The following is a 12542-nucleotide window of genomic DNA, read 5'->3' on the forward strand; positions in this document are numbered from 1 at the left end:
CTGTCGACATAGAGTCCTAGTCTCATGTCGACCTAAATGCATGTCGACCTAATGACTGTTGACCAACATTGTGGTGATCTAATGATCCATTTCCGTTTAAAGCAGCTTTAAGGCCCCAATACACAGGATACGGTCATTGGGTCACCTCTCTTTTGAATTTTTTTTTTAAATCCTCTGTGTGTGTGTGTGTGGGCCGATAGTGACCCGTGTGTGTGTATATGCAGGGACTGGTAGTGACCCCATGTGTGTGTAGGCCGATAGTGACCCTTGTGTGTGTAGGCTGGTAGTGACCCCTGTGTTTGTATAGGCTGATAGTGACCCCTGTGTGTGTGTAGGCCGATACACAGGGGTATCGATAGTGACCCGTGTGTGTGTAGGTTGGTAGTGACCCCTGTGTTTGTGTAGGCTGGTAGTGACCCCTGTGTGTGTGTAGGCCGGTAGTGACCCGTGTGTGTGTGTAGGCTGGTAGTGACGCCTGTGTTTGTGTAGGCTGGTAGTGACCCCTGTGTTTGTGTAAGCCGGTAGTGACCCCTGTGTTTGTGTAGGCTGGTAGTGACCCCTGTGTGTGTGTAGGCCGGTAGTGACCCGTGTGTGTGTGTAGGCTGTTAGTGACGCCTGTGTTTGTGTAGGCTGGTAGTGACCCCTGTGTTTGTGTAGGCTGGTAGTGACCGCTGTGTTTGTGTAGGCTGGTAGTGAACCCTGTGTTTGTGTAGGCCGATAGTGACCCGTGTGTGTGTAGGTTGGTAGTAACCCCTGTGTTTGTGTAGGCTTGTAGTGAGCCCTGTGTGTGTGTAGGCCGATAGTGACCCGTGTGTGTGTGTAGGCTGGTAGTGACCCCTGTGTTTGTGTAGGCTGGTAGTGACCCCTGTGTTTGTGTAGGCTGGTAGTGACCCCTGTGTTTGTGTAGGCTTGTAGTGAGCCCTGTGTGTGTGTAGGCCGATAGTGACCCGTGTGTGTGTGTAGGCTGGTAGTGACCCCTGTGTTTGTGTAGGCTGGTAGTGACCCCTGTGTTTGTGTAGGCTGGTAGTGACCCCTGTGTTTGTGTAGGCTGGTAGTGACCCCTGTGTTTGTGTAGGCTGGTAGTGAACCCTGTGTTTGTGTAGGCCGATAGTGACCCGTGTGTGTGTAGGTTGGTAGTAACCCCTGTGTTTGTGTAGGCTTGTAGTGACCCCTGTGTGTGTGTGTAGGCCGATAGTGACCCGTGTGTGTGTGTGTAGGCTGGTAGTGACCCCTGTGTTTGTGTAGGCTGGTAGTGACCCCTGTGTTTGTGTAGGCTGGTAGTGATTCCTGTGTTTGTGTAGGCTGGTAGTGAACCCTGTGTTTGTGTAGGCCGATAGTGACCTGTGTGTGTATACAGTATGTAGGGGCTGGTAGTGACCGCTGTGTGCGTGTGTAGGCTGGTAGTGACCCCTGTGTGTGTTTAGGCTGGTAGTGACCCCTGTGTTTGTGCAGGCTGATAGTAGGTTGTCGAATTTTGCAGGAGGCTCCCATATTAGGCAACAGTCCCTCGATTCCCCGCAAAGCCCTCTCAATACCCCTGAATACTCAATTCCCATCTAAAAATCCAGAAGGCGCAGTGCGAGTCTGTCTGCAATGGGGGCATGATCATGCCTAATAGGCCTGCCAAGCACCCCTGGCAGTGGTTAGCATGAGAGCCGCCCAGGCCAGCAAAGCCTGCTGGCGCCCAGCAACCGGGGAGACCTTACATCACAGCTTTCTCTCTCCAGCAGCAATGGATCCTCCCCTCTTGTCCTGACCCCTGCATGATGGGAGCTGCACCTTGGAGACATCCAGGACTGTGATAGACAAGGAACTAGTGCAGAGAGCAGCTTGTGGGAAGGCTGACAGCTGGGGCCAGCTGGGAGCCCACAGGAGAGGCTGCGGGAGGAGCAGAAGTGCCCAGGCTGCAGGTTAGTGTTTTCTTAGCAGCTCCATTTGTCACCTTTTTTTTGTGTGTACAGGTGACCCTTGTTTTTTGTGTGTACAGGTGACCCTTGTTTTTTGGCTAGTGTAAGCTGGCCCCTGACCCCTTTGTGCAAGACACGGTCCCTCATCTGCGTGCCATGCAAACTCTCTAGAATCTCATACCTCCCAATTACAGTTGGACAGTCTTGCTAATTGCAGACTGTCCCGTTGTACCTAAGGGGGGGGGCAGAGATCACCTGTAATTGCTGAAAAGATGCTGTGTGCATGGCATCTGTTCAGTGCAGGGAGGAGGCATGCCCCCAAAATGATGAGAATGGTGTTGCTACACTGGGCCACGCCCACTTTACTGGAGATCACACACACTTTTTTGTAGCCCCACCCCCCATTCTGGGTTGGACGCACCTCTGGCGCGGCAGGTCACAATTTCAACCATCCAGAACAAATAAGGAAATGCAGGCACTTGACTTGTATGTTCCGTGGTATGATTTTTTCTCATAAAAAATAAAGAAAATATATATGTGTGTATCAGTGACACAAATAACAATAATGAAAATGATGGGGGTGAAATCAACCCAGGGGAAAATAATTCGTACCGCGACTCACTCTGCAGTGAAGTGTTACAGGCGTATAATGGTTTCTTTTACAGGTTCACCACTGTGATGCATAAGAAATATGTACCCATAAAGTGCCAATAATTTCTGGTGCATACCGTACTCACTGATCAATCAGGACTTCTCAAGCATATAAAAGGTATCTTTCAACTTCTATACCAAAATTGCATAAAACGATCAATAACCAGGATAGACAGGATCACTCCGTGCAGGGAAGCAGTCATCTATTAGAATGAACTTAGGTCTACAGTCATTAGGTCGACCCCACTAGGTCGACTGGCAGGAAGGTCGACCTGACTTAAGGTCGACATGGGCCAAGGTCGACGTGACTTAAGGTCGAATTTGCATAAAGGTCGACATGAGGAAGGTCGACTGGTCATAAGGTCGACATGGGGTTTATCACTGTTTTTTTGAGCCGACACTAGGGCGTGGAGGAGGTTATTAAAGCTGTGGCGAGCGAAGCGAGCCACCGTGCCCGAAGCATCGCGAGCGATGCGAGGGTCCGATTCTCATTGCCAACTGTGTCAATGTCAACTGTGTCGACATTCGGATCGAAAAACAGTGAAAAACCCATGTCGACCTTATGACCAGTCGACCTTCCTCATGTCGACCTTTATTCAAATTCGACCTTAAGTCATGTCGACCTTGGCCCATGTCGACCTTAAATCAGGTCGACCTTCCTGCCAGTCGACCTAGTGGGGTCGACCTAATGACTGTAGACCTAAGTTCATTCTGACAGATGTACCGATTCCTCCGTACCATACTCACTGAAGGTGCAGGTGTAATACACATATCATGGTATCTTTGTGGAGCAGATCCTCTTTTAAAGCTCCTCTTTCAACCAATTCCCACCAGCAGGTTTAATCAGAAAACAAAGGGGATGACTGGTCTCCGTAACAAAATTTATTAAAAACTGTATAGTGGCACAATAGCCATAAGCCACAAATACAGAATGAAGAATAAAAAAAACTCACTTATCTTCCAACATGTTTCGGCGGTCCCAGCCGCCTTTTTCAAGGATAGAAAGTGAGTCAATCAAACAGGGTTTAAATAGCAGTATGAAGGAACCATTTCCGGTTCATCTCTATTATGGTGAATGGGGCTGGTAGCTCACAATAAGCCGACTAATGTGATGGCCCAAAGCAAGCCTATGTGGTGAACATATATACATTACATTCCCAATATGATGCAGTCATCATATAAGAAGTTATAAACATATATGCCTCCGGCCGGGTCACTGAATTCCCCACCTCCGGGACGTGGAACGCATGCCCGGGGGTCATGTGACTACTCTTTGGCCCGCATATACGTGTGTTTCTCTCTACAGCGTGGAGCGTATCTCTCGGGGGGAGAGTCCCTATTGGTCCACATCCCCACGTGTGTGTATGTCTATAATATGGAACGCATATACCGGAAGTCCTGTGATTATCCGGCGTGGAACGCATAAGCCGGAAATCCAGTGACTTATATGTATCAGTTTTGTAAATGGAGGAACCATATAACAACAGTTCAGCTCTAGGGTGAATGGGGGACGTATTTCTGTGCTACACATAGTGATCATTGGCGTTCCTTGTCATATCATTTTTAGGAATAAAATTCCTAAATATGGTATATGCGTTCCATAGTATAGACATACACACATGTGGGGATGCGGACTAATAGGGACTCTGCCTCCGAGAGATGCGCTCCACGCTGTAGAGAGGAACACATGTATATGCGGGCCAAAGAGTAGTCACATGAATTCAGTGACGCGGCCGGAGGCATATATGTTTATAACTTCTTATATGATGTCTGCATCATATTGGGAACGTAATGTATATATGTTCGCCACATAGGCTTGCTTTGGGCCATCACATTAGTCGGCTTATTGTGAGCTACCAGCCCCATTCACCATAATTGAGATGAACCGGAAATGGTTCCTTCATACTGCTATTTAAACCCTGTTTGATTGACTCACTTTCTATCCTTGAAAAAGGCGTCTGGGACCGCCGAAACATGTTGGAAGATAAGTGAGTTTGTTTTTATTCTTCATTCTGTATTTGTGGCTTATGGCCATTGTGCCACTATACAGTTTTTAATAAATGTTGTTACTGAGACCGGTCATCCCCTTTGTTTTCTGGTTAAACCTGCTGGTGGGAATTGGTTGAAAGAGGAGCTTTAAAAGGGGATCTGCTCCACAAAGATACCATGATATGTGTATTACACCTGCACCTTCAGTGAGTATGGTACAGAGTGATCCTGTCTATCCTGGTTATTGATCGTTTTATGCAATTTTGGTATAGAAGTTGTTGAAAGATACCTTTATATGCTTGAGAAGTCCTGATTGATCAGTGAGTACGGTATGCACCAGAAATTATTGGCACTTTATGGGTACATATTTCTTATGCATCACAGTGGTGAACCTGTAAAAGAAACCGTTATACACCTGTAACACTTCAATGCAGAGTGAGTCGCGGTATGAATTCTTTTCCCCTGGGTTGATTTCACCCCCATCATTTTCATTATTATTATTTGTGTCACTGATACACACATATATATTTTCTTTATTTTTTATGAGAAAAAATCATACCACGGAACATACAAGTCAAGTGCCTGCATTTCCTTATTTGTTCTGGAGAGTTTGCGAGGGGGGATTACAGAGTGGTCCTCCATTTGGAAGTGAGGCTGCAGGGACTGATAGCGCCTTGGGACTTTTTTACTTTGTTTGTTTTAGTTTCACAATTTCAACCATGCACAAGTTAGGAGGTATGGAAACTCCCTGAAACCAGTTTCAAAAAGTAGGCAAGTATGTGCTCGGGGCCCATTAGCATTTAACACTACTTAAAGCACCAGGATTTTCCGTAGAAAGCGGCTACACCCATCTGATGCTGCCAGATGGGCATCTAAACAATCAGGTTTGGGTGCCCAAACTACATACTTTAAATATTATTTTCTTCGGATTGAGTCAAAATTCACATTATGACACACAGATTAAGGCAAATACACAGAATACCAAATGGATTGAGCAATAATGCACAATATGCTTCATAAACAGGGGCATTGCGCGCCTAGGGCATGCATTAAAAATTTACACCATAATGCCCATTACATGTTAAGCCACACACCATAATGTCCATTACGTATTATGCCAAACACCATAATGCCTATTAAAAATTGTGCTACATAAGTGTTGCTTACCTGCATGCTCATTGTCAGGGGTTCCATGCTCATTGCCATCTGGGATTACATGCTCATTGCCAAGGTGGAATACATGCTCACGGTAACTGGGGGACAGCCTCCACCGGGCAGAAATAACAGACATTGACAGCCGGGCAGAGAGCAGGGGGCTGTCTGGCTGCATTCAGAGCACTGCAGGTCCCGGCTATTTAAAATAATACTCCTTTCACAACAGAAAATGCAGGGACTTACCCGGGAATATGGACCCAGGATCATGCAGGGACATTCCCGGGCTGGGCCCATTTACACCAGCCTAGTCCCTGCATTTTCTGGTGTGAGGGGGGAGAACGCCCCCCCCCCCACCATAGGTGCCGATTCTGTGGGTGCTCAAGGGCCCGAGCACCCACGGAAATTGATGAGCACCCACAGGCCCGAGTCCCGCTGCTGGGCCGCCATATTAACTTGCTAGTTTGTGGACACCTGGGAAACAGTATGCCTGCACTGTGGGGGCATTTATGTATTTGGAACTCTGTTGCCGTAATTTGAATATTGGAGACAACTGTGCTCCGTATTATAAATTGGTATTATTTTGTGGCCACACCCCTTCCCCATGAAGCCACTCCTATTTTTGGCTTGAGCACCCACCAGCAAAAACATAAATTGGCACCTATGCCCCCCACCACCCTTTAACCAACCAGCTATATCTTCAGAACCAACTGACCCATTTACATGAGACCATTATTATATTGAAGAACTTTTGAGTGGGCTTTGAATGATTTTGGTCCCATTAAACTGGGCCGTTTGTTTCCAGAGAAATCTGCCCTCAAGCAACATGAACAGCCATGAAATTACATTTCAGAAATGAAAAAAATCGGTTTACCCACAATATATCTGGAACCAATGAACCCATATGGACCAGCCTGGTATCAAATTGAAGGCCCCAGGGATTTGGGTTCGAATGAGCTGCGAGCTTCTGTGATGCCAGAGGGAGAACTGGCAGCAGTTGGAACCGGGTGGGGGTCAGAATTAGCCGGTCCCATTTTATCCTATGGGGAAAATGATCCAGCTTTGCCTGGTGGTATCTCCGGTTCCCAGAGGGCTAGCGAAGCGAGGCCAGGCTCGTTGGAAAACCCCAGCCCTCAGCTACACTGGAAAGTGAACCTGGAGCTGTAGCTCCATCAGGCCCATTGTTAATCCGGCCCTGGTTAAGGTGCATACACATGGTGCGATTTTGGCTATATAGCCAAAATCGCAGTGTTTGTACTGTTTGTGATACTAATGTAAAGCCCTGCAAGGTCGGTATCACAAGTTAAAATAGACTGTGCGGGCAAGGCATCTAGAGTACTGTGTTCAGTTCTGGAGGCCATATCTCCAGAAGGATATAAATACATTAGAGACTGTATAAAGAAGGGCAAATAAAATGGTGCATGGCCTACATCACAAAACTTACCAGGAAACACTAAAATATCTTAATATGTATACTTTAGAGCAGAGAAGGGAAAGGGGGGACATGATAGAAACTTTGAAATATATCAAGGGCTTTAACAAGGTCCAGGTGGGAGACATTTTTCACAGGAAGAGGAGCAACAGAACATGAGGACCTGCACTGAAACTAGAGGGACGAAGATTCAGGGGAAATTTGAGGAAGAATTACTTCAAAGAAAGGGTAGTGGATAAGTGGAATAACCTCCCATCAGAGGAGGTAAAGGCAAATACAGTAGAGCAATTTAAACATGCTTGTGATAGGCATATTGATATCCTTGCAAAAAAATAAGGATCAAATATGGTTTGAGGTAACATGTTTAAAAAAGGGGCAGACTAGATGGGCCAAGTGGTTCTTATCTGCCGTCACATTCTATGTTTCTAAGGCAGTTTTGACTATGTCCCATACAGGGGGTGATTCTAGGACTTACCGAGTCCTTGTGCCGCCGCCCCGGCAAATCCGTGCCCTTCTCCACCGCTGTTTTCCCTCGCAGATCCTCTTGCCCACAGCAGGAGGATCAAATGATTTCTCCTGCCTTCGCAAATATAACTTAGTGCAAAATGACACACCCGGCACAGCTCGTATCTCCGCCATGGGAATGCCCAGTGTTTTTATGGGGATGCCCATGAAATGCTGGGTGCGAATAGATTACCTTTATGTAACCCTTTTATAGGGCCAAAAGTAATAAGGGGTGAGAAAGAGAAAGTGAGAGATTTTGAGATAGTTTTCCCATTTTTTTTTTTTTTATATATTCTTTATTTTGGGTTTTTCAAGTGAATAACGATACATACAGTTGTGATGTTATTACAAAGATAGCATAATTGTAACAGCGTTGAAACAAAAGTCATTACAGCTCAATGTATGTCTATAATATACAATTTACACAAGAGAACAAAGTGTGTAATAAACAGTTCTATTGTTGACATTCAGACTTTTTCTTTTTTCCTTTATCTTTTGCTATCTCAATTTAACCTCAGTGCTTGTTGGGGGAGGGGGGGGGGGGGGAGTAGACAAAACAAGGGAGAGCATGGGGGAGGAAAGTAGTGGGGGAGGGGGGGGGGGGTAGGAGTATGTGTCCGTCGTCAATTCGGTCAGTTGAAACAATGCTAGTTGGTCCATTGATCCCAGCCGTGTTGGTCGCGTTAACTGTTTACTTCTAGGGCTGTAGCAAGTCCTATTGTGGGATAGGTGGGGCCTGGTCTTTGTATGTTCTTGTTGATTTAAATTCTAGCCAAGGTAGCCATGTGGCGGCGTAGTCTGATTGCCTATCCAGGGCAGAATGATAGATGTCTTCCATAGCGCAGTAAAAATCAATTCTTTGGAACCATTCCCAAATAGTAGGAGGGTCCTCGGATCTCCAGTGGACTGGAATCACTGCCCTGGCTGCGTTGTTTAAGTGTTTAATTAGTGACCGCTTGTATTTTGCCATGGGAATACTGGTGTGGGAGAGGAGCCAAAAATCAGGTTTGTCAGAGGTTTGGAATCCCAGGATGGCTGAGGATAGCTGGATTATAGTGTCCCAGAAGGGGATGATTTTAGGGCAGTCCCACCCAGTAGCGCACGCAGGGGGGGTTTCTGAGTACCCAGAAACCCCCCCAGGAGTCTAAGGGCCGTAGCCTGAAAGCTGAGGGTCCCCTCTTTCCATGGGTACAAGAATTTTAAAAATCGGCCCTTGGGAACCGGAGATATCTGACTTCAAAGCAGTGGTCCCCATCCAAGCCTGTTAATTGCTCTTCCCAGTCAGATATTTGAGGTTCTGTCTGACTTAGAGTTTTGCTGAGGGTATATTCCGAAAGCTGGGACTCTCCCCCTTTGATAGACACTAGCAGCTTGTCTGTACTGTTCCCAGAACCAGAGATATCAGCCTTCCAGCAGCTGGTTACTGCTCCAGCTCCACACACCTGGTATGTAGGTTTTATATATTCGTTGGCAGATTGCTCTGGCTCCTGAAATCTGATCCCCTAGTCCCCAATACCATTTGGTAGGTGAGATTCTCTAGTTTTTAATTCCATTAAAATCTAAGAAATCTATTTCTGGGAACAAGCTGTCCTCCCAGCAGAAAATTATGAATAATAAGCCCACTCCACTTTACACCCCTCCTCTGCATATTAAACACCCTCTACCACCCTGGAAGTTATGTATCAGGGCCCCTTCATTCATCCCAATGCCCCCTTCTCCCACCCCATCTCCCACCATCTGTGCAGTAAAGGGGAAATAAGTGGAAATTACGGATCCAGGCCCTACATGCTGAGCGGTTGATATAATACCCCCTACCACCCGTGGGACATCAAAGCTTCCCCTACTGCTGGAGGATCGGTAGGTGCCCCAATACATTGCCATGCCCAGGGGTCTACACTGCTGTTGACGCCCCTGTATGTATATGTATGTATATATATGTGTGTGTGTGGGGATGCGGTCATTTGGTCTACTGCATTATGGTAGAAAGTCATTAGGTCGAATCCATTAGGTCGACATGCTAAAATGTCAACATGACTCTAGGTCGACATGGGAAAAGGTCGACATGATTCTAGTTCGAAAGGTCATTAGTTCGACAGGTCATTAGTTCGACAAGGTCATTAGTTCGACATTGTCTATGTCGACATTCACAAGGTCGACATGGAGTTTTTCACTGTTTTTTGAGCCAACATGTGCCGACAGGCGGTATTTCATGCCCTACCATCCACTAGGGCGTGGTGGGAGAATAAAATAGTGTGCCGAGCGTAGCGAGGCACCGTGCCCGACGCATAGCGAGCGCAGCGAGGGGATGCAGTGCACTTTAAACTGTGTTGACATTCAGGTAAAAAAACAGTGAAAAACCCCATGTCGACCTTGTGAATGTCGACATAGACAATGTCGAACTAATGACCTTGTCGAACTAATGACCTGTCAAACTAATGACCTTTCGACCTAGAATCATGTCGTCCTTTTCCCATGTCGACCTAGAATCATGTCGACCTTTTAGCATGTCGACCTAATGGATTCGACCTAATGACTTTCTACCATAATGCAATAGACCAAATGATCCCAACCCATGTGTGTGTGTGTGTATATATATATATATATATATATATATATATATATATATATATATATATTATTATTATTTATATACATTTGGTCTATCTATAATACTTTAACTGACCCGGCATATACTGGGTCACCTAAGTGTCCATCTCCGTGCTTTGCTCCGCCCCTCTGGAAACCCCCTTCTGAAAATCCTGCGTTTGCCACTGCCACCATATGTGAATCAGGGTTCCCCTGTGGGAGCTGCAACGCCAGCACAGGGGGGAGACCGACGGATAAAATTTGTGAATTAGGGGAGGACATCTGTACCATCTAGTCAGTAGTTTGTACTGTGTCTCCACCACCTCTAGACTCGTGGAGCACCGTGCCATGACGTCACAATGCTTTTCCCAGTTTATTGTGATACCTTTAGGCAAAAGATCCTGATCCCATGCTTTGCAAAAAGAAGGGAGGTCAGGGAAGTGGTTGTGAAGAACAATTTTGTAGATTGTGGAGATCACATGGGTGGGGTCCGAGGTGTGGGAGCACAGCACTTCAAATGGGGTAGGATCTTTTTTGAGGGCAAGGGCGGTTCTTTTTGAGTGGATGTAGTGGCGCACTTGAAAATAGAACCAGGAGTCTGTTTGAGGCAGTTCCCTCTCTAACTTCAGGTCCGAGAAAGACTTGACGTTTCCCCCGGACAATAAATTTATTACCCTGGTCAGGCCTTTTTGCTGCCAGTTAGTTGCCACTCTCCCAGATGCTCCCGGTGGAAATTCCGGGTTATTGATAAGGGGGAGAAGTAGAGAGTCAGGAGAGGAGAGGCCAAGTCTATATCGGATAGTTTTCCATAGAACCAGAGTGGGTTCGACTGTGGGGTGTTTTGTGTGGGGTATGGTGTGTAGCCACGGGACCACCCTAAGACACAGGGCCGAGGAATGTGCCTCAAGGTCGACCCATTGTTTTGAGCATGTATCGGCTCTCGACCAATCCACTACTCTGTGTAGTACCGAGGCCTGGTAGTACGCCAGTAGCATAGGGAGCTGTTGGCCTCCTTTGGCTGTTCTATGGTATAGGTAGCAGTGCTTGAATCTGGGTCTTTTACCTCCCCATACAAATCGGCTAATTGCCTTTTGGGCTTCTCCTATATACAGTATGTTACTGTTGCCATCCTTGCTGGCGGGTCGCCAGAACGTACGCGCTGGCGACCCGCCAGCAGCCACGCCAGCGAGGAGACTGAGACGCGTGTGCGTCTCACACGCACGCGCGTCTCAGTCTCCGTCGCTAGCGTGACGGAAACCCTGTCCGTCTCCGCCTCAGGGAGACGGACAGGGTTAGGGGGGGTTAGGGGGGGGTGCGGGCAGGCGGCGGGGACCCCGGGTTACCGCCGGCAAGCCGGCGGGGACCTGGGGAACGGATGGAAGCGCCGTCGGAAGGGGACGCGCGCGCCTCTCGTGCGCGTGCGTCCCCTTCTCACCATCGCCATGGCGCTGGCGGGGGATGGCGGCTGGCGACGCCAGCGCCATCCCCTGCAAAGATGGGACCTGACCCATCTGTATTGAGCGGGTAGTTTTAGTGGAATTGTCTGGAAAAGGTAGAGAAACCTGGGGAGGACATTCATTTTTATGATGTTCATCCTCCCCAGCCATGAGAATCTCTGAGTCGCCCATTGCGACATTTCATTACGGATGGACCTTAGTAGGGGGGTATAGTTAAGGGATATCGTTGACTGTAGAGAGGCCGGGATGGAAATGCCCAGGTATTTGATATGGGTAGGGTTCCAAGGAAAGGGGAATTGGGAGCTCAATGCTTCCTTGGTGTCATTTGGTAGTGAAATATTCAGGGCGGAAGATTTCGTATAATTTATTTTAAAGTTGGATAGTTTCCCATAGCGAGAGAACTCCGCCATAAGGTTCGGGAGAGTGACTACTGGGTTTGTTATGATTGCCAGAAGGTCATCCGCAAACAAAGCTAGTCTGTGGTTAGTTTTCCCCACCGTCAGACCACTAATATTTGGGTTTCGTCTAATCGCTCTGGCCAATGCCTCTATGCAAATGACGTATATCAGTGGGGACAGCGGGCATCCCTGTCTCGTCCCATTGGAGATGATGACTTGTTTGGACAGGAGTCCATTAATTCTTATTTGGGCCATTGTGGATTTGTATAGGGCTAAGATTTTTTGTAAGAACCGACCTTCAAGCCCCATGTGACGGAGGGCCATCTCCATAAATTTCCAGTCCACTCTGTCGAAAGCCTTCTCGGCATCTGTTGAAAGGAGCATGGCGGGGGTGTTTGAGGATTGTGCATGGGCAATCAAGTCAAAAACTCGAATGGAGTTGTCTCTGGCCTCCCTCCCGCGTACA

The 12542-nt window shown here is 47.3% G+C and overlaps 1 protein-coding gene across 3 annotated transcripts in view; it reads right to left on the reverse strand.

The window, feature by feature from the left end:
- STYXL1 (serine/threonine/tyrosine interacting like 1) overlaps nucleotides 1-12542 on the reverse strand; it is a 41361-nt gene that overhangs the window by 19083 nt on the left and 9736 nt on the right. The window lies entirely within an intron of this gene.

This window comes from Crinia signifera, chromosome 2 (assembly GCF_055691185.1).
Source record: "Crinia signifera chromosome 2, ASM5569118v1, whole genome shotgun sequence".
Lineage (NCBI taxonomy): Eukaryota > Metazoa > Chordata > Amphibia > Anura > Myobatrachidae > Crinia > Crinia signifera.